Source organism: Tamandua tetradactyla, chromosome 22, assembly GCF_023851605.1.
Source record: "Tamandua tetradactyla isolate mTamTet1 chromosome 22, mTamTet1.pri, whole genome shotgun sequence".
Classification (NCBI taxonomy): domain Eukaryota; kingdom Metazoa; phylum Chordata; class Mammalia; order Pilosa; family Myrmecophagidae; genus Tamandua; species Tamandua tetradactyla.
Window position 1 is genome coordinate 5,346,992 of NC_135348.1, and position 25,103 is coordinate 5,372,094.

Genomic DNA, 25,103 nt, shown 5'->3' on the forward strand with positions numbered 1-25,103 from the left:
ATAAGAGCATTTATTGTTTTGTTACTCCTATAAAACTTTGTCCTAGATAGTTTTAAATAACCTGATAAGGTAAAGCTTTAGAATCAGAAGTATTCTCTTACTCCCTATGATAGTAAAAATATATTTTAATGAATCTTGTAAATATCATCGATAAGTGTATTAACCTTTTTACATTATTAATTATATGTAGTATTAAATGTGAGCAAAGGTTTCTGTTGTGGATCTCTCACGTGAGCCTAATTGTGATTTTCTTCATGTACTATTTGCAATCCCAATATCTGCAAATATCTTAGTACTTTAAACATTAAAAAAAAATTACTAATAAAATAGTGGAAATAAAGAGTATTTCCATGATAATGGAGGTTTTCTATATAAACAGAATGTTTTATTGACAAATCAATAATATAACTATATTCTAAATGGTATAAAATAAATATTTCTGAATAACATTGAATTCACTTTTCTTCCCCAAAAGAAATTATTTAAATATTAATATTTTTGACTCAGTGCAAATATTACTTCTCTAAATTTAAGTGAAATCACTGAAAAATCATCTCATCAAATTATATTCCATTAATAATTACAATTTTTCACATATAGTAAAGCTTGTGAAACCATTCTTGACAATCTCCACATGAAAATCTCTAAATGGTATCAGACTTTCCATTATTCCCGCTTAGATTGTTTGTGTTGCTTCAGTGGAGTGAAGCTGGATTTCTGTCTACAAAATGAGTGCCATTTATAGCTTTGCATGCAATACTTGCTTTCCTGTTATTATTTGTACTGCTAAGACATATTTCTGTTTTTATTTTTTTAATTTAAAAAGTATTGAAATATGGCACAGAAACATATTGATAGAGCTACCATTTCTCTCTAGACATTTTTTTAACTCATGGGAAATTAATTAACATTAATTTAAAAAACATGATTTTCCTACCTTCTAATAAAAATCTTAGTGCTCTAAGCAATTTGCCACTTTCTTGGTGAGGAGATCACCAAAATATTTGTATTTGTCTGATATATTTTGTGGCTGTGTTAATCAGCAGTTTTTTTAGTTAAAGAGATCAGTTTATTTAAATCCCTTTTGTATCATCTAAGATACTGTATTTTAATAATAATATATACACAGTTATACAAAGAGTAACATTTTAAATGGCCTGAGAAAATGGTGAGTCTAAATCAATATGCAGGACAATGAAGATCTGTGTAAATTCACTGGGATAATTTGCAAATGCTGCATTATTAATTTAATATAATTAGAGTTTTATTGATCTGCACAGGCCATAAGCAGGGCAGTTTAGCTGGCATTTCTATATGAAACCATTCCTTCTAGACCATTATTCCCCTTTACAAGTTATTAAATTCAGTTGATCTAGAGAGAAAAACATGACTTTTGATGTTAAAATTCTCATGTATCTTTTTCCACACACCTAAATTGTTTTTCTAGTAATGCATATGATGGTTAATATAAAGCATTCTATAAGCCAGAACATGCAGTTAGCATATGACAATGAGAAATGTGCTTCATCTATTCTTTTCTGTTTATAAGAGGTAGCAATTTTTCTCCTAGCATTCCTGCCATTATTAATATCTGATAAAGGCTATAGCTTTTTAAGTTTTACCCCATTTAATTTCCCATCAATTCTAAGAATTGAAACAGTAAAATAATTTACCCTTTAAAAATTATATTTAGCACTTCTGATAATTGAAAGAAGTAATCTTCATTAAAGACTAACAACGAAGCAGACATTGTTTTTAAGGCTAATTTTCTTTAACTTGCAATTCCTTACGATAATAAATGGAAAGTACGCTCCTCTTCTTCCACAAGTTACAGACAAAAAACTGAGTTTTATAAATTTTCAGTAACTCATCAGAGTAGTTAAGAATGATTTGTGAGTGGCAACTGTCACAGTTTTTTTTTTTAAATTTGAAAATGTCATGCCTCTCTGTACCCCAGTCTTGAACTCTTAAATGATGGTTATTTTTTCCTCATAATTGAAAATCATTATTCCTTTTCTTCTAGTGTTCAGTGTTGAAGAGAACTGAAGTATCCTTTTTTTTCTCTGCATTTAGCTAGATAAATCCTAGGATGGAGCCAGTATTTCTTCTGCAATTTAAAGTTATTCTAATTTTTTAGATATTTTTGCTGATTAAAGCTCAGCTGTCAGTCCAATATTCATTTTTCATAAATAATTTACACTGTGTTTGTCTTTAAGGCTTTTTATTCTTTCTCTCATGCTTGGCAGTTTTACTATAATTTTCCTGATATTCAGCTCAGTAACTGATGTTTACTTAATATAAAGTATTTTGTGTCTTCAAATCATGAAAAATCACTAGTCGTTATGGCTCTCGAGAAAGCCTTTCCCTTAATCTATCAATGCTCTCCTATTAGAACTTTATGTAGACTTTGTTGGAACTTCTCATTTTATTCTACATTCCACTTGCATGCTTTGTTTGTTTCGATGGTATTGATCTCTCTTATTGTTGCATACTTGGTTGTTACCTTCTATTAATGTCCAGTATTTAATTTATCTTAATTTACATAGATATTATTAATTTTAGAGTAAAGAGTACGTGCAAGTAATGGATTTAGGAGTGATGAACTGGATAACTGAAAATCTACTAATCCAAGAAAGAGAAATTTAACAAGGCTCTAGTATCTAATTGTGGGATTCTTCTCTATCCCATCCCTTGCCTAAACTATGATTTTCCTATTTAAACTGTATGGAGTTTTCTGTTTATTATTTCCTTATCTTGTTGAAATATTTTTCTCACATATTTCTATATCCATAAAATGTATGTTACATTTTTTTATTTGGCAGTTTAACACACATGATTCATTATCCTCTTAAAACTTATTTTTTTCACTCCATATTTTGACTATGATTTACATCTATTATTCCATGTAAAACAGATCACTTACCTATCATTGACTACTTTGATAAATTCTTATTTTACCTGGTGACATGATTAAGTCCTCTATTTTCTGTATATGAGTTTTTACAGGTTGTTTATATAAACAATCATAACTTTGCAAACAAAGAGAATTTTTTTTTTCAGATTTCCATTCTTTGGACTTTCTTTTACTTGGCTCACTTAGCTGGAACAAGATCTCAAGTATAGAAATGAATAATAAGAGGGATAATGGGCATCTATTTTCCTTGAATTTCCATGGAAGAGGTGTCTTATTTTTAACTTTAAGAGATACCTTGCATTTTTTTTTTATGTTCCAAATGTGATGGATTTATTTTACTCTGATGCAAAATCAAAGATTCCACCACAGCACAAAGATCAATACGTATATCAAAAAGGCCACGAAAAAGTGGTGTGGACATGCATGACATAATGTACAAATTGGAGTTTTGGGTCATTTCCTTTGTAAAATGACATTCACTGTTCCTGAGGAAGATATTTAAAATAACGGTGAGGAACAGAACTGAACTGTTACACAAACTTGACAACTTCCATGCATGTCTTCAAGTACCTCCATTAGGATGGACTTGCAATCTCTAGACTTCAATGTAGGGAGGATTACAATTCTTTGGAAGAATAGAAAGTTCACACTTTTGAAATTTCACAGAAGAATTTTAAAGCCCAAACAGTAAGTTCATGTCTCTTCATCTCCACTGAAAAATCTGATATTCTACTCAGAACCATATTAGCCCTCTAGTTCAAATCCCAACCCAACCTTGTGACTTCCTGCATTGAAATTCTTTCCGTCGATTAAAGCTGCTAAGGTCAGTTTGACTACTGATCAAAGGGAATGAGTATAACCAAGTCCAATCAGGCTGGCATTATTTACTTCAGCAGATAGAGAATTTCTACAATCCAGCTTGCATTTAGCAGATATGCCACAATGGGTGATGTTATTGCCAGCTGTCCAAGAAAGATTTATTGAAGTTTCAATCTTCTCATTAACCTTCTGGTAGACAGAACCCCCAGATTCAGTGCCATCACTCAAATGAGTGTGCAGCTGGAAGTCTGCAGCTTTGCAACCAACGGCAAAATTATTCTATGACAGTTTGGATTTGGCTGTTAAAAATCTCATCTGATAGCCAGCAAGCCAACCTTTAAGAACTGGTTTTTCTGGTTAGTCCAGAAAAAATCTTTATCAACCTTACTGCCTAAACTGAAACAATTCATTTTTAGGAGGCCTTTAGTTTCCCCCTCTCCTTTCCTGTGTTTGGTGTAAATATGGTATCAAGCATTACTTTCAACTCTTCAGCCAACTTATTCTCCGAAGAGATTTCTGTCCAAGAGTATTGTCTGTGTTCCCTTTTTTGGTGAGGGTAAGAACATAGTTACAGATCTTATATTTGGTCTCTAGGTTGCTGGATGCTTTCCTTCTATCAGTGTAAGCATGACCAGAAGTAGAAAATTCCACTCCATTACAGAACTTACTTTATAGGCCTATTTTTAGCCATGCCAAACTCATATTCTTTGTTGAAAATAAATCTTTGGCAGCCTTTCTGTATCACAGTAAGTCGGTGTGTTACATATATCTCCAACCAGAGGGCCTGTCTCTGTATTGCATGTTTTAAAGAAATACTATGCTATTTCCAATTTATTTTACAAATCTTTAATAGGTTTCTAATTGTATGATGATTGGTGTACATTCTCTGTGACTAAAGTCCTTTGCAATTTCTTCCTACTTGAAATCGTAAATATTTGTAAATATTTTGTATATTGTTGGAAAGAATACATGTTTTGCAAGTCATAGATAGCAGTGGTCTATGTATGTGTATTGGATCAGTTTTGTTAATGTGTATTAAAATCTCTTGTATCCTCCCTGATATCTTCTGCTTGCTTTTCATCTACTGTTGTTTATAATTTTCAGGCCATTTTATTAAATTTATGCAGTTAAACTAGTTACATATCCCTGGTGAATTGAAAGATCTGTCCTTTAAAGTGATCTATTTATCTGTACACATCTTTTTGTTTTAATTTCCACTTTTACTTACAGTAATGTAACTACCTAAGCTTTTCTTTATGTTATCTTTATCTCTTGGAAGTATAATATTTTTTTCCTCATTTGTTTGTTTCCATTAAACCTCTTTTTATCCATTTAGATAACAAGAGCCTATATCCTTGGATAATTATTGCTATTGCTGATATAGTATAATTTTAACATACTATCTTCCTGATTTCTTTTTTATGGCCCATTCTGTCATCCTTTGCTCTGTGTTCTTTCAACTTTAAGACTAATTAATTCAACACTTGCTATTGCACATTTCCTTCTATTAGTTTAGAAACTATATATATTTTGACATCCTTGTAAAAGTTAGCTAAAAAAATATAGCATACCTTCTGTATTTATCAAAATCTATCCAGTCACTCTTCTCACAGATGATGGAAAAAACCAAGAGCGTGTAACTTCATTTATCTCCATCCCAAATATTTTTTGTAACTTTTGGTATGCAATTGAATTTATTATATCTAAAGTGTTTGACCCCAAAGAATAATATTGTTATTACTTGGAAGAATCAATATTCACGTAGATTGCCCTACATTTTTATTATATTGACTGTTCTTTGTTTCTTTGGGCATCGCTAGTCTTTCATTTGTAAACATTTTCTTACTGCTTATATTTGGAAATCATCTTTATTTTATTTTTTTTTATTTTTTTTTATTAACGGAAAGAAAGAAAAAAAAAAAATAAAAAAAAGAAATTAACACAACATTTAGAAATCATACCGTTCTACATATGCACTCAGTAATTCTTAACATCATCACATAGATGCATGATCATCGTTTCTTAGTACATTTGCATTGGTTTAGAGGAACTAGCAACACAACAGAAAAAGATATAAAATGTTAATATAGAGAAAAGAAATAAAAGTAGTAATGATAGTAAAAAACAACAACAAAAAAACCCTATAGCTCAGATGCAGCTTCATTCAGTGTTTTAACATGATTACTTTACAATTAGGTATTATTGTGCTGTCCATTTCTGAGTTTTTGTATCTAGTCCTGTTGCACAGTCTGTATCCCTTCCGCTCCAATTACCCATTATCTTACCCTGTTTCTAACTCCTGCTGGACTCTGTTACCAATGACATATTTCAAGTTTATTCTCGAATGTCCGTTCACATCAGTGGGACCATACAGTATTTGTCCTTTAGTTTTTGGCTGGACTCACTCAGCATAATATTCTGTAGGTCCATCCATGTTATTACATGCCTCATAAGTTTATCTTGTCTTAAAGCTGCATAATATTCCATCGTACGTATATACCACAGTTTATTTAGCCATTCTTCTGTTGATGGACATTTTGACTGTTTCCATCTCTTTGCAATTGTAAATAACGCTGCTATAAACATTGGTGTGCAAATGTCCGTTTGTATCTTTGCCCTTAAGTCCTTTGAGTAAATACCTAGCAATGGTATTGCTGGGTCGTATGGCAATTCTATATTCAGCTTTTTGAGGAACCGCCAAACTGCCTTCCACAGTGGTTGCACCATTTGACATTCCCACCAACAGTGGATAAGTGTGCCTCTTTCTCCGTATCCTCTCCAGCACTTGTCATTTTCTGTTTTGTTGATAATGGCCATTCTGGTGGGTGTGAGATGATATCTCATTGTGGTTTTGATTTGCATTTCTCTAATGGCCAGGGACATTGAGCATTTCTTCATGTGCCTCTTGGCCATCTGTATTTCCTCTTCTGGTAGGTGGGGGAAGTACATGGGCTAAGAATCAACCCCAGCACTCCTGCATGGCAGGTGAAGCATGCATTACTACTTGGCATACACAGAGGGTGTAATCTGCATAGCATCACATCAGAACACTTTACAGCAAATCATATGTAGGGTTTATCCTATGGCCATAGAATCTAGTGTCATATTGCATACTATCCATAAACAGCCATCTTGATACAGCACTTGCATAATATTCTGAAGATGCAGTTGAAATACCAGTTCAGGGGCAATAATCTGCAAGAAAGAGACACCATCTTCCAGTATTCAATATATACATTGAATCAAGGACCACCATATAGTATTGTGTCCCCAATAAGAATAAATATGTTTAGGAATTAAGCATGAAAGCAGGACTTACCCCACTTACCATAAGTCTAATAACTCCCTTAGGAATTTTAACTTTCTATTCCCCACAAATCCATGTTCTGAAAACTTTTTAAATGTGTTCTTCAAAGAGGGCATACTTTCACTATGGAGTCTAACCTCCGTGTCAGCCTGAACTATACATTATGGCTGCCACCTAGAGCTAGAGGTTACTTATGTCCAGGAATTAGTAGATAAGGACAGGAGATAACATTTCGGCAGGAGCAATTGATTCTGATCATCTCATAAGGAGGTAGGACTCTGTAACACAATGGAGGATACACAATGGAGGATACACAATGGAGGCAAGGAAGAATATAGCATCCAGATGATTCACTTTGGTGCTTAATGGTACTCACCATGCCAGTAGTGACTATAGAGGACATTTGTAGAGACCTGAACCTAAATAGGGCATGATGATGATTAACTTAAAACTTAAGGTTTGGGGGTGGAGTGGGATGGGTATGGTGCAAGGGTAGTTCAGTAGTAGAATTCTCACCCCCCCATGCCAGAGACCTGGGTTTGATTCCCAGATTCCCAGCCCATGCACTACCCCCCCTCCAAAAGAAGAAATTTCAACAAATGGTGTTGCAATAACAGGATAGTCACTTGGAAAGAGAATGAATTGTGACCCTTACCATACAGCATGCAAAAACAAAAACAACAACAACAAAAAATACTCAGGGATGTGGGTCTAGATCACAGTACCAGATAGGTTATTGATTTTGGAAAAGGTAGAAGCTAAAGTTGGGAAATTTAGAACAATATGTAGTGGAGAAAGATGACAAGTTGCCCACAAGTTAGATGTTGATTGTTAAACAGATGTGCTAATCAAATCCCCCTTCAAAGAAGGACTTGTACTTGCTATCAGCAGACAGCCTGAAGCTGCTAGCTCTTTCACGGATGGCGTGTTTGTGCTTCCAGGGCAGTCCACACTGAATGGCTACTCATGGAACAGGTTAAAAGATGGCTATTTCTGTCCAGCAGCATCATCCATGATGGGCCGTTTTACTCCTAAACTTTCTGTTGGGTTGCCTGAGATGTTTATCAAGCTGATATTACAAATGGACTTCTACTTTTGCCTAAATTTACTTCTTCCTCCTTCCTTCCACAGGTATTAATGCCTGATGAATATTGTGGATTTGCTTCTGGAAACCTAGACAACAGAAGCATTTGTTCATAATGAAATGAAGGCCCAATGACACAAACCTCTGCTGCCATTTTCCCAGCAGTTTTCCATATCATCCTATTAATAGTATATGTAATACAAACACAGAAAAAATCTCAGGCCCCCCTGAGGCATACCTATGTTATAACAGAATTCACTGAACACAAAGTTTAAAGGTTAATTAATCTACCTCTCCCATGAAAAACATATATCCTACCATTAAAGTGTTATTTCTCCACAAATAATAAGAAGACATAGTCAAGAAGTTTGAAATCACTCCCAAGAGTTTGAAAGTACATAAAGAGAACAAAAATGTATTGACCATTGTCTCCTAAAGCAACCATCAGTATTCAGGAAAAGGAAAGCATTGATTTTTTTGTGCTTATCTCTAAAAATATAATATGACTGCATAATATATACTAATACATGCAAAATATTAAAGAAAATGATTTATTTCTTTTCTAAGATGTATATTTTTATATGCAATTTCAAGGGTTTTTTTTTTTTTTTTTTTTTTAATTTTCACCCATCCCTCCCCCAAAAATACATAAAATATATTATTTGGGAGAACTACAGCAAGTATCACAACCACTATAGCTGTTATTTTTAATCTTGCCAACCAGTAAGATAAATTATAAAACACATTGTGTATAAAATGGCCTATGGACACTGCTTGTTGAACACCAGTGTGAACCTTTTACGCTAAGGTTAATTGTGGAATCTCATGCTTAAATGAATATTTGAGGATGAAGTGTGAGGAAATTGATTAGAAATTTTTGTTTTAATTCTTGTGACTTGAACGCATTTTCTTTTCTCTTGTCAACACTTATTTTGAAAAGCACAGGTCATACTGGCAGATCTTATTCAATTTTCAGTTTGGCAGAATATAGCATGATAAAGTGACCATTTTGGAAATGACGCTTTTGTTGTAAATTCAAAAAGAATGCACCTAGGGGTAAAGGATCCATTTGTAAATCAAACATCCTGGAGAGTTGTCTAGGCAATGAAGATATAAAGTCCTAAAATTTATGTTTTCAAGTCAAAAAGTAAAAATAACATTTACTTTGTGATTGTTTAGTACCACTGACAATATCCAAGAATGAAAGTCTAACTTTACTCTCTGAAGGTCTGTAAAGAACTACCTTGCCTCCACACCTCCTGCAATCTCTGTATTTTTCTGAAAGCAACTGTATTTAGTCCTTCAATGAGTAACAAGAATGCTCATTTACTGTAAGTAACAGCACCTTTATTACAGGAAAATAAACCTTTGTCACTTATCCTAAATAATATATCTGCAGCAATTTTAATAACCAAGTGAAATAAGTGTTTATCTTTCCTGTCATATCTCTCTCTCAGAATATCTTGCAACTCTATTACTCATAATATCAGGTATGCTATAAAAATGCATGTAATAATTTAATTTGAAGGTAGAAATATTAGCTATTTATATTTTTAATGAGAAGGGAATCTGTTTCTGTTATTAGTAATATGCCATTTGAAAATTCAAGTATAACTATAGACAGTACAAAATGTACATATTCATAAACAACATTTTTCACAGGTCTTAGAAAATTGTTGATATTCTAACAAGAGAGAAAAATAAATTTAAAAAATTTCTTCAGAGCCTATCCATAAAATGTCTAGGGGTATAAGAATGGTTATTGAAAACTACCTGAATTATATTATAAAAAATAATTAATTGGCATCTGTTATACATTTATATACTATTCAATTAAAAGTAACTTGCTTTAATTAAATTTCTTTACAATCAATACTGATCCTAACTGGCATTCAGTTTGGCAATAAGAATAATGATAAATACTATTAATTCTCGAAGTTATGAAATCTTATTGAGCATTTATTAGATTACTATGCACTGCATCAAACATTTTGTTCTCACATATCTATGTTCCAAAACTACCTTAAGAAAAATTTGTTAGTATTTGTGCCAGTTTAAACTCCAAAAAAGCCAAGTTCTTTAATCCTCCTTCAATATTGCTGGGTGGGATCTTTTTTATTGTTTCCATGGAGATGTGACCCACCCAATTGTAGGTGGTGGCTTTTGATTAGATGGTTTCCATGGAAATGTGTCTCCACCAATTCAAAGCAGGATCGCTTGCTGGAACCTTTAAGGGGGAACCATTTTGGAAAAACCTTGAGCACCAGAAGAGCTCACACAGACGGAGACCTTTGCAGATGAAAGAAAATGACCCCAGGAAACCATTGAAGAAACTGGGAGAGAAAGTTAGCCAGAGTCGTCACCACATGCCTTTCCAGCTGACAGAGGTGTTCCGGACAGCATCAGCTTTTCTTGAGTGAAGAAAACTTCTTATTGATGCCTTAGTTTGGATATGTTCATGGTCTTAGAACTGCAAACTTGCAAATTAATAGATTGTCTTTTTAAAGGTTATTCCATTTCTGGTATATTGCAACCTAGCAGCTTTTACAAACTAAAACCTTATCCTCATTTTTATATGAGTAAGAGAGATTTAGCAACATTAGGTGCTACAAGGTCAGGGTTTTAAGAAAGCAGTGAGAAACCAACTTTCAGATTCTACCAAAACCCTTTACCTTAATAACTAATTATGTACTATGAGAAAGCAAGAAATTCAAGATTAATCTTCATGAGAAAAAATTAATGCAAGCTAGTATGTTGATTGATTTTTAATTTTTATTTTTTGCACCCTATTCTCTTTGCAATTGTAGTGACTGTTAGGTGATTAACAATATCATTTTTGCATAAATTGCAAATCTATATTACTAACCTGAATTCTTTTGAGTTTGATGATTTTATAATATAAAATATTTAACACATATTGGGCTTATATAATGTGTATATACAATTGATATGAACATGCTTATATTCAACATACTTCTTGAGAATGATAATTTTGACTAATAATTATGTTTCTTCTTTACTTCTCTATCGTTATCCTCCCTTCTTACATGAAGGTAAATATAATTGTAAGTTATATGAATATCATAGTCAAGATTACTTATAGTAAATATTGAATAATCTAGTTTTAGTTTTCCCTTTTGCTTTTTGCTTTTTAAATACATAGGATGCAGGGCAGGCAATGGTGGCTCGGTGGCAGAGTTCTTGCCTGCCATATTGGAGATGTGGGTTTGATTCCCAATGCCTGTCCATGCCAAAAAAAAGAATATGTATGTATGAATCATATTCACTGAAATATTCTGTGATGTTTTTCTCTCATCATTGTTTGACAGCGTTTTATATGCATCAATGTATGAATGTGCATGTTTATGGATCATTTATTTTTATACTAGTATAATTTTCCATTGCATGAACTTACCAATTCATCTATACAATTTTTTGATGGACATTTGTTTTTTCTTATGAACAAGGTTTCTACGAAAACTCAATTACATATCTCCTTGTGCACATGCAAAGAATTTTGCTATGTAATATAATCAGTAATGGAATTGCTGGGTCATAGATGTGGACATTTTCAGGTTTAATAAATACCACCTTTCTCCCATTGTGGTTATATCAATTAATGCTTCCATCTCTCAAATCTATAGCTGCAGGGAACATAATTAACTGAGGGCCCTTAGCGCCTGCATGCTCGTATCCGTCACCTCAATTACACTGAACTTAAATTTCCTGTGGTCTTCTTTCAAACAGTTACTGAGTACAGCAGACATACTAAGGCAGGCCTATTTCTGGTAGATAGGGAAATCATTAGATGCATAATTTGTGGGTGGTTACTTTTGATTAGATGGTTTCCATGGAGCTGTGTCTCCACCCATTCAAGGTAGCATTGAGTTCAGGGTGCCTTTACAGTTTTGTTGAAAATTCCTTAGAATCATACTGCAGTTTATTTCTACCCGTTTTTTTGTATTCTTCTTTTTTTTCTCTTGTTCACTCTGACTTGTCTGATAACTCTCAGGATCCCCTCCCAATTTCCTCTTCCAGGCATTTTCACTGATAAATTTCTTGTTCGAATAATCCTGACTTGGTGTTTGCCTCTCAGAAGACTCAGAATAACATGCATTCTTAATTAGAATATAATAGAAGTTGTTACTTTTAATTAATTTTAATTAATCTTTGTTCTTCTTTTAGGATTAATACTTCTTTATATCTTATTTAAGACATTTTTGCTTAGAGGTATATTTTCCTATGTTTTCTTCTAGAAGTGGATTATATTGGCCTACAGATACAGATGTATGACTCAATATATTTATTATTGTGGGATTGGTGAGGACATGAATTATTTTGTTCTGCATGCTTATCTAATTGCTCTAGTACCATTCATTGAAAAAAAAAACCCACATCATTTCCGTATTAAATTTCATTACTAAATTTCATTGATACTTTTGTTGTAAATTAAATTGTTGAATGTATATATGGATCTATTTCTGAACTTATTTATTGATTGCTTTATTTTTATAAGCTTTTATTACTACACAGTCTCTTAATTATTCTTGTTATAAAAAGACTTCAAATCTGATACTTTTTCTTTATATGTTGTTCTTCTTCTTTAAGATTGTCTTGACTTCCATAGATATTTTGCATTATGATAGAAAATTTAGAACCAGCTCATCAAAACACATGTGTGTGCAGACATATTGACTCTTTGAACTCATTTGGAAAGGTTTGATATTTTAACAAAGATTTAATGTCTTAATTTTTAATTTTGCAGTATTACTTGTCTCCATTATTATCTCTCAACAAATTTGTAGACTTCAGGCAAATGTCATCTTTTTGTGTGATTAATTCTTAGTATTTGATATTTGATGGTCTTCTAAATAGTATTTTTTTACTTTTATTTTTCAGTCATTTTTGATAAACTAGACAAACAATTTTTATATTGTTTTTATTCAATGGCTTACTAAAATCACTTTTTCCCCATCAATTTGGATATTTTTATGTTTATAATGCATACAATTACTTCATTTCTAAATAATGATATTTTTATCTATTTTTTGAATGTCCCCTTAATGCTAGAAAAGTACTCAAGAAATTTGTAAATGAAGAAGAGTGTCAATATCCCTAGCCTTGGAATCAGCTATTCTTTCAAGGAACCCTTATTATGCTAGTGGGAAATGTTATAGGAAACCAAGATCAGGCGGTAGCTTTGATCATTGATATTACCTACTTTTACATCAGGGTCTTTTCAGAAGGCAGGGTTTATGAAAAATACAGAACTATATTTGTGAAAAGATGTGTTACTGATGTTTTGATTTACAGTTCTCTGTTGGCTAACGATGTAGAGCATCTTTCATGCACCTGTTGCCCATTTATATATCTTATTGGAAAAACATCTCCTCAGACCATTTGTCCGTTTTTAAAATTGAGTTGTTTGTCTTTCTGGTATTGAATTGTAAGTGGCCTATATACAGATATATATGCCATATACAACTCCTTATCAGAGATATGATTTGCGAATATTTCCCCCCATTTTGTAGGTTGTATTTTCACTTTCTGATGGTGTCCTTTGAAGCAAAGCTGTTTTGATTTTGATGAAGTCTAATTTGTCTCTTTCATTTTGTTGCTTATGCTTTTGATCTCTTGTCTACAAATACTTGGTTACATTCAAGGTCATAACTATTTATCCCTATGTTTTCTTCTAACAGTTTTGTAGATTTAGTCTTTCATTTAAGCATTTGATATATTTGAGTTAATTTTTGTATATGATGTGAGGTAAGAAATGATTTTATTTGTTGGAGAATATTCTTTCTCCATTTAATGTACTTGGCCACATAGTTAAAAAGTGATTGGCCGTAAATATGTGGGCTCATTTCTGGGTTCTCCATTCTATTTTGTTCATCTACATGTCTACTCTTATGGCAGTACACTACTGTATTGATTACTGTAGCATGGTCATAAATTTTAAAATTGGTAAGTGTAAGTCCTCCAATTTTGCTCTTCTCTTTCAAAATGCTTTTGCAATTTGGGGTTGCTTGCCCTACTGTATGAATTCGATTACTGGCTTTTCCATTTCTACAAAAAAGGCTATTGAAATTTTGAATAGAATTACATTGACTTTGTAAATCAGGTTGGGTCATATTGACATCTTCATGGTATTATTTCTTATGATCCCTTCACATGGCCTATCTTTCTACTTATTTATATCTTTACGTTTTAACGATGACATGCAATTTTCTGCGTACAAGCCCTTTACATCCTTGTTTACTTTAGTTTTTTAGTTGCCATTTTAATTAGATTTTTTAATTTCCTTTACAGACAATTCATCATTGATGAATAGAAACTCCAATGATTTTTGCCTATAGGTCTTGTATGCCACCACTTTGCTGGAATCATTTATCAGCTCTAGTAGCTTATTTGTAAATTATTTGGGATTTTCTATGTATGGGATCATGCCATCTCTGAATAGGGATCATTTTACATTTCCAATCATTTCTCTTGCTTAATTGCTCTGGCCAGGACATCCAGTACAGTGTTGAGTAGCAGTTATGGAAGTGGGCATCTTGTCTTCCTCCTGATCATAGGGGAAAAGCTTTTAGTGTTTCACAATTATGTTCGATGTTAGCTGCGGGTTTTCATACATGCCCTTTATCATGTATGTATGGAAGTTTCCTTATAGTCCTAGTTTTCTGAATGTTTTTATCAAGAAAGGATGCTGGATTTTGTCAAATCCCTTTCTGCACATACTGAGATGATCATGTACTTTCTCCTTCATTTTACTTATACAGTGTACTGCATTGATTGATTTTCTTACGTTGGACTACCTTTACATATCTGGAATAAATCCCACTTGGTCATGTTGTATAATCATTTTAATGTGCTCTTAGATTGGTTTATTAGTATTTTGTTGATGATTTTGGCATCTGTATTCATGAGAGATATCTGTCTGTATTATCCTTTTCTTGTGATATCTTTATCTGGATATTAAGTTGATGTTGATCACATAGAATTAGTTAGGATGTGTTCCGTCCTCTTCAAATTTTGGAAGAATGTGAGAAGTATTTGTCATTAATTCTTCTTTGAATACTTTGGAAAATTCAGCAGGGAAGCCATTTAGCATTGGATTTTTCTTTGTTGAGAAGTTTTTGATTACTATTTCAATGTATTTCCTTGTTATCTTTCTGTTCAGATCTCTTACTTCTTCTTGCATAAGTTTAGGTAATTTGCATGCAACTTCACTCTTATGCATTTGGCTATCCAGTTACCCTAGCACTATTTATTGAAGAGACTATACTTTCCCTGAGTAATGTACTTGGTCACTTTGTTGAAAATGAAATGGCCATAGATGAGTGTATTTCTAGACTCTCAATTCTCTTTTATTTATTGATATGCCTATGCTTTTGGCAGCACCACATTGCTTTGATTAAAATAGCACTGAAATAAGTTTAGAAATCAGGAAGTGTGAGTCTTACTACCTAGTCTACTCTGTCTAGATTGTTTTAGATATTCTATGTATCTGGTAACTCCATATGATTTTAGTGTCAGCTTGGATTACAATAGGAAATGTATTGAACCTATAGATCAGTTTTGGGACCATTACCATCTTAAAAATATTCCGCATTTGAACATAGGAACTTAATGCATTTTTCAATTATTTAGGACTTGTTTAATTCTTTTGACAATGTTTTGTAATCTTTAAAGAATAAGTTTGGCACTTGTTTTATTAAAATTATTATATATCATTATTTTTGCTGCTACAGTAAATGGAATAATTTTCTTAAAATCATTTTCACATGGTTCATTGCAAGTGTGTACAAATAAAATTGAAGTTATATACTGATCTGTGTTTTTCAAACTTGCTGAACTCCTTTATTTTTCTAATTTTTGTTGTTTATTCCTTAGGATTGTCTATATCCAAGATCATATCTTCTCTGAGTAGAGAGAGTATGACTTTTATCCTTTACAATCTGACTGCCTTTTATTTCTTTTTCTTGCTTAGTTACCATGGCTATAAACTCCAGTACAGTGCTAAATAGAAATGGTGGGAGCAGATGTTTCTAATTTTAGGGAGAAGGCATCCATTCTTTTGCCATTAAATATGATGCTAACTGTGAATTTTGCTCGATTGTCTTTTATCAGTTTGAAGAAATTTCCTTTCATTCCTAGTTTGTTGAGTATTTTTATTATGAAGGGCTAATGAAATTTGTCAAATACTTTTGTTGTGTTTATTGAGATAATCAAGCAATTTCTGTTTATTTTATTTTATTGACATGTATTACATTAATTGGCTTTGAGGTGTTAAACCAACCTGGCATTTCTGGAATAAATCTCACTTGAACATGGTGTATAATTGCCTTTATATTTTGCTGAATTTGGTTTGCTCTTACTTTATTGAGGAATTTGCATCTATATTCATAATTGTTACTAGTCAGTAATTTTTATTTATTGTGATTTTTTTTGTCTAGTTTTGTTATCAATTTAATTCTGGCCTCATAAAATGAGTTGTTAATTCTTCTCTCCTCTTCTAGTCTTTGCACAATTTTGTGAATATTTGTCATTAATTCTTCTTTAAGTGTTTTTTCTACAATTCAACACTGAAGACTCTGCACTTGGGCTTTACTGATGGGTAGTTATTTTATTACTGATTCAGTCTCTTAATTTCACATAGGTCAATTCAGATGGTCTTTTTCTAACACGAAGTCACTTTTAGTGGTTTCAATGCCTTTCTAAGAATTTGTCCATTTCATCTACATGTTCTAACTTGGTGTACAATTGTTTTCCTTTATAATCTTTTTTATTTCTATAAGGAAATCTGTAATGTCCATTCTTTCATTATTGATTCTAGTAATTTATATCTTCTTTCTTTGCAGTGCACTCAATTTAGCTCATTTTATCATTTCCATTAGTCTTTTCATAGAACCAGCTTTTTTTTTCACTGATTTTCTTCATTTTCTATTGTCTGTTTCATTTTAATTTCCAGTCTTACTTTCTGTACTCCTGTCCTACTGGTTGCTTTAGGTTTAGTTTGCTCGTATGGTTACAGTGTTTTAAGGTAAAGATTAGGTTATTTTTGTCATTATTTCTTGTTAATATATACATATAAAGGTACAGATATTCCCTAAACACTACTTTAGACAAATCCTGTAAATTTTAGTATTTTCATTATCATTTTCATTCATCTCCAATTAGTTTCTGATTTCATTTTGATCCAGCATAGAAATATGTCATTTAATTTTCATATATTTAAGGATCTCAAATATTTTCTTCCTATATTATTACTAAATGCATTCCATATTGGTTAAAGAACATACTTTATATTGTTTCTAACATTTGAAATTTATTAGTGTTTGCTTTATGGTCTAGTATATGGTCTATCTTAGGGAATATTCCATGTGTACTTGAGAAGAATGTGTACTACGTTGTTAGGTCTTGTTTGTATATAATATTGATCTACTATTCTGTTTCCCGGTTACTCCTCTATCTAGTTGTTTTATTTATCATTGAAAATGAGATGTTGAAGTCCCATTTATTATTCTTGGATTTTCTATTCCTTCCTTCATTTCCGTCAGTTTTTTGCCTGTTATATATTGGTTCATTATATTTAGGTGCAGCTATGTTTATCAATGCTATATCTTCCTGAGGAAGTTAAACTTTTTATCATAATAAAATTCCCTCCTTATCTATAGCAATATTATTTCTTGTTTTAAAGTCCAGTTTCTTTGACATTGTAGGAAACTTTCTTGTAGTTGCTCCTTTTCTAATATATCTTGTTCTACCCTTTAACTTTCAATCTGTGTCTTTGAATCTAAAGTGTGTCTTCTTGGACAAAATATAGTTAGATCGTATTTTAAATCCAATCTGGAACTGTCTACTTTTTTATTGGATTGCTTGAGCCTTTCAGATTTAATGTTATTATCATTATTATTGGATTTAGGCCTGACATTTAATTTTGATTTTTATGTCTCTTGTCTTTTTTTGGTCTAGTCCTCCTTTACTGGTTTGTCTTCCGTCAAGTGCATATTGTTTGATTGTGCTGGTTTGAACCTGGGGTGGACCGCAGAAAAGCCATGTCCTTTCATCTTTATTCAATATTGCTGGCTGGGTGCTTTCTGATTGTTCCCATGGAGATGTGGCCCACCCAATTGTGGATGGTAACCTCTGATCGGATAGCTTCCATGGAGTTGTGATTCCACTCATTAATCCTTTAAAAGAGGAAATATTTTGGAGAGCGTCCCTTTTTAGAGCCACGAGAAAGCCAGCAGATGCTGCCATGTTCACCATGTGCCCTTCCAGCTGAGAGAGAAATGTTGAGTGTCATCGGCCTTCTTGAACCAAGGTATCTTTGCCTGGATGCCTTAGATTGGACATTTCTAAAGACTTGCTTTAATTGGGACATTTTCTCAACCTTAGAACTGTAAACTAGCAACTTATCAAATTTCCCTTTTTAAAAGCCATCTGTTTCTGGTATATTGCATTCTGGCAGCTAGCAAACTAAAACACTGATGTACCATTTTAATTTCTATGTTTTTTCACTATGTACTTGAACTATGTTTTAGAAGTTGCTCTTAGGTTTAAGATATACATCTTAACTTATAAATACAATTTTTGAATAATCACTATCATTATCTAGTGATTATTCCCATTTTCACTTCTACAATTATTGTTATACATATTACATCTATTTCAATGATTCCTCTGCTAAGCATATTCTAATAGCACACTCTTACATTACAGAGGCTGTGTGCAATGAGTTTTAAGACTCGTTGATAATAGATCTTCCATTTCAATATTTATCTTACCATTGTGACATGTTTATTTCCTCCGTATGTCTTTTCATATACGACCTTCTTAATTGGGGTTTTATTTATTCATCTATTTTAAAACTGAATGGGCACTTCCTGTCTCTTTTTTTAAATATTTTGTAACAGACATCCATGCACCTCAAGTCCAACAATGGCCCGCAATATCATCACATAGTTTCAGATTCTTCAACTTGATCTTTTTTAGAACATTTGTGTCACTCCAGGAAAAGAAGAAAAAAGAACTCATACATACCATATCCCTCCCTTTCATTGCCCACAGTAGCTCGATCTACCCAATTTTTACCCTTTATCTCCCCTATTATTTGTTTATTTATTATCCTTTTTTATTTTTATTCATCTGATCATACCGTGGTTAAAAGGAGCATCAGATATAAGGTTTTCACAATTACGCAGTCACATTGTAAAAACTATACAGTTATACAGACTTCTTCAAGAATCAGGGCTACTGGAACATAGTCCAACAGTTTCAGTTACTTCCCTCTAGTATTCCAATACACAATAATTAAAAGGGATATTTATATAATGCATAAGAATAAACTCCAGGATAACTTCTTGACACTGAAATTTCTCAGCCATGGAGACTTTAGTCTTATTTCTCTCTCCCCTGGCTCATCCCCATGAGTCAGGTCCCACGTTTCCAGGGAGATTTACACCTCTGGGACTCATGTCCCATGTAGGGGAGAGGGCAGTGAGTTCACCTGCCAAGTTGGCTTAGAGACAAATGCCACATTTGAACAACAAAAGATGTTCTTTGGAGGTGATTCTTAAGCATAATTATAAGTAGGCTTGGCTTCTCCTTTGCAGGAATAATCTTCATACGGGTGAGCCCCCAAAATGAGGACTCAGACTATTGAATTAGTTGTCCCCACTGCTGACTAGACTATCAGGAATTCCCCAGATAAGCAAGTTAAATATTTCCTCATTTCTCCTGAGTCCCCCAAGGGGACTTTGCAAATACTTTTTTATTTTCTGCCCAAATTACTCTTGGATATATTGGGGCATCACAATAACTTGTATAAACCAGCAAGATCTCACATTCTATTCAAGATTCCATGATATTATTTGTTCAAGTAAACTGACCATACAAATTAAATTAGATAATGAGGTAACCAAAATATAAATTTTACCTCAAATAAACATCTCTCCCTTTGGCCTTACACAGAAGTTGAAGTTTGAAAATATGGGCCATATCATTCCTTACCCACTATTCTGATATACCTTAGTCCTCTCCAAATCAGCTTCATTCATATATCTAGATGAAGACTGATCATTTACTCAGCTCTTTGACAGTTGCTGAACAGGGTAATGCTGATTTTCCTAACTTCAGCACTCTATGTGACACTGAGTCTGATGTGTCACATAAATACCTGTATTTTCAGGGAATGACCAGGTTATATACAAATAGCTCAGTATCTCAGAATTTAGAAATATAAGTTACAATTCCTAAATATAGATGACTGCTGTAAGAACTTACAATCTAGGAAGCCTTACAATAGGCCCCGACTTGATAACCCAATCTCTTGACTTCAATTCTCTGTTTGTATATTATAGTTAATTCATATGAGTGAGACATGATAATATCTGTCCTTTTTGTTTCTGACATTTTAGTCAACGTACTATCCTTAAAGTTCATCCATGTAGTTGCATGCCTCACAACTTCATTCCTCCTTGTGGCCACTCAGTAGTCCATCGTATGTATACACCACAGTTCCCCTTCCATTCCTCAGTCGTTGTACCCTCAGGCTACCTCCATTCATTGTGGATCATGAATACTGCTGCCAGAAACACCAGTGTGCAAATATCCATTCCTGTCCCCACACTTAGCTCCTCCAGGTATATACTGAGCAACAGGATTTCAGAATATTAACTTCTGTTCTTAACTTTAACTGTCAAAGTTCACTCAATAATACTAGTTGGTATTAATGAGACCATACAATATTTGTCCTTTTGTTTCCAGTCAGTTTCACTCAGCATAATGTCCTCAAAGTTCATCCATGTTGTTATATGCTTCATGACTTTATTCTGTCTTACAGCCATGTAGTATTCTGTCATATCTATATACCACAGATTGTTTAGCCACTCATCCATTGATGGACATTTGGGCTGTTTCCATCTCTTGGCAAATATAAATAATACTGCTATAAACATCAGTGTGCAAATGTCCAGTTGTGTCCTTATCTTCAGTTCCTCTGAATATATACCTAGGAAGGGATTGATGCATCATATGGCAATTCTATATTTAGCCTCCTGAGGAACTGCCAGACTGCTTCCCAGAGTGGTTGTATCATTTTACATTCCCACCAACAGTGGATAAGTGTGCCTCTTTTTCCACATCTTCTCCAGCACTTGTTGTTTTCTGTTATATTGATCATGACCATTTTATCAGGTGTCAGATGATATCTCATTGTGGTTTTGATCTGCATTTCCCTAATAGCCAATGCAGTTGAGCACTTTTTTGTGCATTTTAGCCATTTGTATTTCCTCTTCTGAAAAAGATCTGCTCATGTCTTTTGCCCATTTTTTAATTGGGTTGTTCAGTTTTTTCTTGTTGAGTTCAAGAATCTCTTTATGTATTCTGGATACTAAACCCTTATGAGTTATGCAGTTTCCAAACACAGTTTTCCATTGCTTAGACTGCTGTTTTACTTTCCTGCAAAGTCCTTTGATACACAAAAGTGTTTGATTTTGAGAAGATCCCATTTATCTATATCTGTTTTCAAAGCTTGTCCTTTGGATGTAAGGTCTAGGAAATCACTTCCTAGTACAAGATTTGTAAAATATTTTCTTACATTTTCTTCTAATAGTTTTATGGTCTTAACTCTTGTGTTAAGTCTGATAAATTTTGAGTTAATTTTTATATGAGTGTGAGATATGTATCCTCTTTCATTCTTTTACATATGAATATCCAGTTTTACAAACACCATTTATTGAAGAGGGTCTTAACTGTGTAATCAATGTTCAATTGTCCATAGAAGAGAAGACCTAGTTCTGATCACTCAATTCAATTCCATTGGTCAGTTTATTGATCTATATCACAGCACCATGCTGTTCTGTCCTTTGTAACTTCATAACATGCTTGAAAGTCAGGTAGTGTGAAATATCCCACTTCATTTATCTTTCTGAAAATATTTTTATCTATTCCAGGCAAATGTTCTCTCAGTGATTGTTTGTCTGAAAATATTTTAATCTCCCCATCATTTTTGAAGAACAGTTTTGTTGGGAATAGAATTCTTGGTTGACAGTTTTTATCTTTCAGAATCTTAAATATTTCATATCACTACCTTCTTGCCCACCCTAGTTTCTGATGAGAAATCTACACATAGTATTATCAAGCTTCCCTTGTATGTCATGGATTGCTTTTCTCTTGCTGCTTTCAAAATTCTCTCTTTGTCTTTGGCATTTGACTGTCTGATTAGTAAATGACTTAGAGTATGTATATGTGGATCTATTCTATTGAGCTATGCTGCACTTCTTGGATCTGTAATTTTGCATCTTTCATAAGAGATGGGAAATTTCCAGTGATTATTTCCTTCACTACTCTTTCTTCTCTTTTACCCTTCCATTCTCCTTCTGGGACACCCACAACACGTATATTCATGCACTTCATGTTGTCATTCAATTCACTGAGATGCTGCTCATATTCTTCCATTCTTTTCCCTATATTTTCTTTTTTGTGTCAGATTTCAAATGTCCAGTCCTCTGGTTCACTAAACCTTTCTTCTTCCTCATCAAATCTATTTTTGTAGGTTTCCATTATTTTTTCATCTCTTCTATCATGCCTTTCATTCCCATAGCTTCTGTGTTGTTTTTTTCTCTAACTTTTCCTTATTTTTGTTCACCTAATGTCTTTTTTATATCCTCCTTCAACTCATTGATTTGATTTTTGATGAAATTTTCCATGTCTACTAGAGCATCCTAGAATTAGTTGTTTCAACTCCTCTATCTCATTTGAGGTGTTGGTTTGTTCCTTTGCCTGTGTTACAGCATTGATTTTCATTTTTTTTTTTTTTTTTGCTGGCATTTAAGCCTTTGATTTCCTTAGTAAGTTTATTCTGGATGTTCTTTCACACTTTTATCTAGGGCACTCTTGCTGGATGGCTTTGTTCTCTATCTGTTCTTTGATATTCAGTTCAACTTATTCTAGACCTCTGGTATAGGTTCTGCTTAACTGATCAAAATTTTTCAGTTCTTTTTTTTCTGTTTCCTGCCCTGCCTATTCGGAGACTTTTTTTTCAGGAGGGTCTCCCCAGATATTATAGACCCCAGCCAGATTTCCTCAGACCAGACAGCCCAAGTCTCAGGAGGAGCATGTAGCCAGCATCTTCTACCCCTGAAGGTGAGACCCAGCGGGTGGTGAGACTTTCCTATGAAGGCTCTAGACCCTGCGCTTTTACTATCTTGCCCAGTGTGTGGCACTTGCCAGGCCAGAGCTTCCCACCAGCTTCAAGTTATAGGATGCCTGTAATTTCAGAAGATTCTCCCTGCCAGAGGAATGGTTGGGACAAAAGTGAGGTAGTAGAATGGCTTTGTTTCTGTTTTCCAGTCCCTGGGATCTCAGTTCCTAAAAGGAGGGATTCCACTTGAACTGGGCCTCACCCCTTTTCTTGTGGAAAATAGGCCCTTTAAGAAAATAACCCCTTTCACCTGACAAGTTATTTTGTGTCTCAGACAAGCCTTAGTTCCGCCCTTGCCTGGGGCGGTGCTATAACCTGAGAGTGCTTGCACTATTTTCTAACAAACTGTTAAGAAGTTAAAAAAAAAAAAAAAATCAGAAAAGCCTCCTCACAGCCTAACTCCTGCTTCTCCAGTTTGTCAAAAGGAGCTTATGTTCTTGCACAGCTCTCTTCCTCTCCAGGCTCTACTGTACCACCTCTTTAGGGGGTCCAGCCCTTTCGCAGTATTTTGTGCTGTCCAACTGAAAAAAGACCTCTGTTTTTTGCTTGTTTGGTTGGTTTGGTTTTTTATTTCTTCAGCCCAGCCCCCTTTTTGCTGTGGTGAAAGCTCCTTGTTCCTTTAGTCTTTATTCCAGGTTGATCAGTGTTGGGGACCTATTTTCAGCAGTCAGAATTTGTTAAGTAAGCCCACAGTTGGAGCTTGGATAGCGTGAGCAATTGCTTCTAGTAAAGTCTGTTTCCTTTTCCCTTGGGGATCCAGCCTGCAGTGCCTGTGGGGTGGGTGCTGGCCTCTGTGGCTTGGGAGACCTACAGTACTGAGTGTGATCTGAGCCATCCCACCTGGTGTAAGCTGTCTCCGGTCTCTGATGTTCCCCATAGTTGTTCTGTACCATTCTTGGCTCTTTACTAGCTGCTCTGCAGGATAAGAACTAAATTCCACACGTCACTATGTCACTATCTTGCCCCAACTCTCTTCCATATGTCTTTTGCATTAATTTGTTTAATCCCCCCTACCCCAAATAAGCCTGTATGTAGTTCTTATTGAATCACAATCAATATAAATTCACATAAGGTGAACTGCTATCTTCTTGATGTGGAGATATCCAACAAGAAGCAGGGATGCCTTTCCATTTTTTCAAGGCTTCTTTTATTTCATTGAAGATTGTTTAACTTTTTTGTACATTATAAGCTTTGAAGGTTTCATCTGAATTTTTTTTTTTTACTATTTTGTATTTTCATTCTTGTTCCTTGAATGTTTTTGTTGTTGATTTATTTTAAATTTATTTATACTGGTGAATTTAAATTCCTTTATTGTTTGTGTTACATTTATCACTGATTCTTATTTGCAAAGAGAGATGTGTTTATTTGATGCTTCTTTTTTCCTATCTAATTTACATACACTTAGATAATAGATTTTAAACATTTCTTCATTTCTAATATATTCAATAAAACAGAATTGTGTTGACTATAAGTGCTGCTAGTTGAACTCCTCACTTTGAATGTTATATATATTTATATTATTGTACATTTCAACATATTTGTTTAATATAAAATGTACAATTCAGGGTGGTGCGATGGTGGCTCAGTGGCAGAATTCTTGCCTGCCATGCCAGAGACCCGGGTTCGATTCTCAGAACATGACCACACCAAAAAGAAAAAATGCGCTATTCAATTTCCAAACATTTGGGTTGTTTTAGCTTTCTTTCCACATTTATTTCAAGTTTATTCCTACTGTTGTCAAAGAACACTTGTATGAATTGAATTATTTCAT

At 33.6% G+C, this 25,103-nt stretch overlaps 1 long non-coding RNA gene and 1 pseudogene across 1 annotated transcript in view; one reads left to right on the forward strand and one right to left on the reverse strand.

Annotated features, from left to right (window-relative positions):
• The window catches only part of LOC143666023 (uncharacterized), a 688,093-nt gene that overhangs the window by 254,573 nt on the left and 408,417 nt on the right, over nucleotides 1-25,103 (forward strand). The window lies entirely within an intron of this gene.
• On the reverse strand, nucleotides 3,659-24,225 carry LOC143665914 (non-selective voltage-gated ion channel VDAC3-like; annotated as a pseudogene).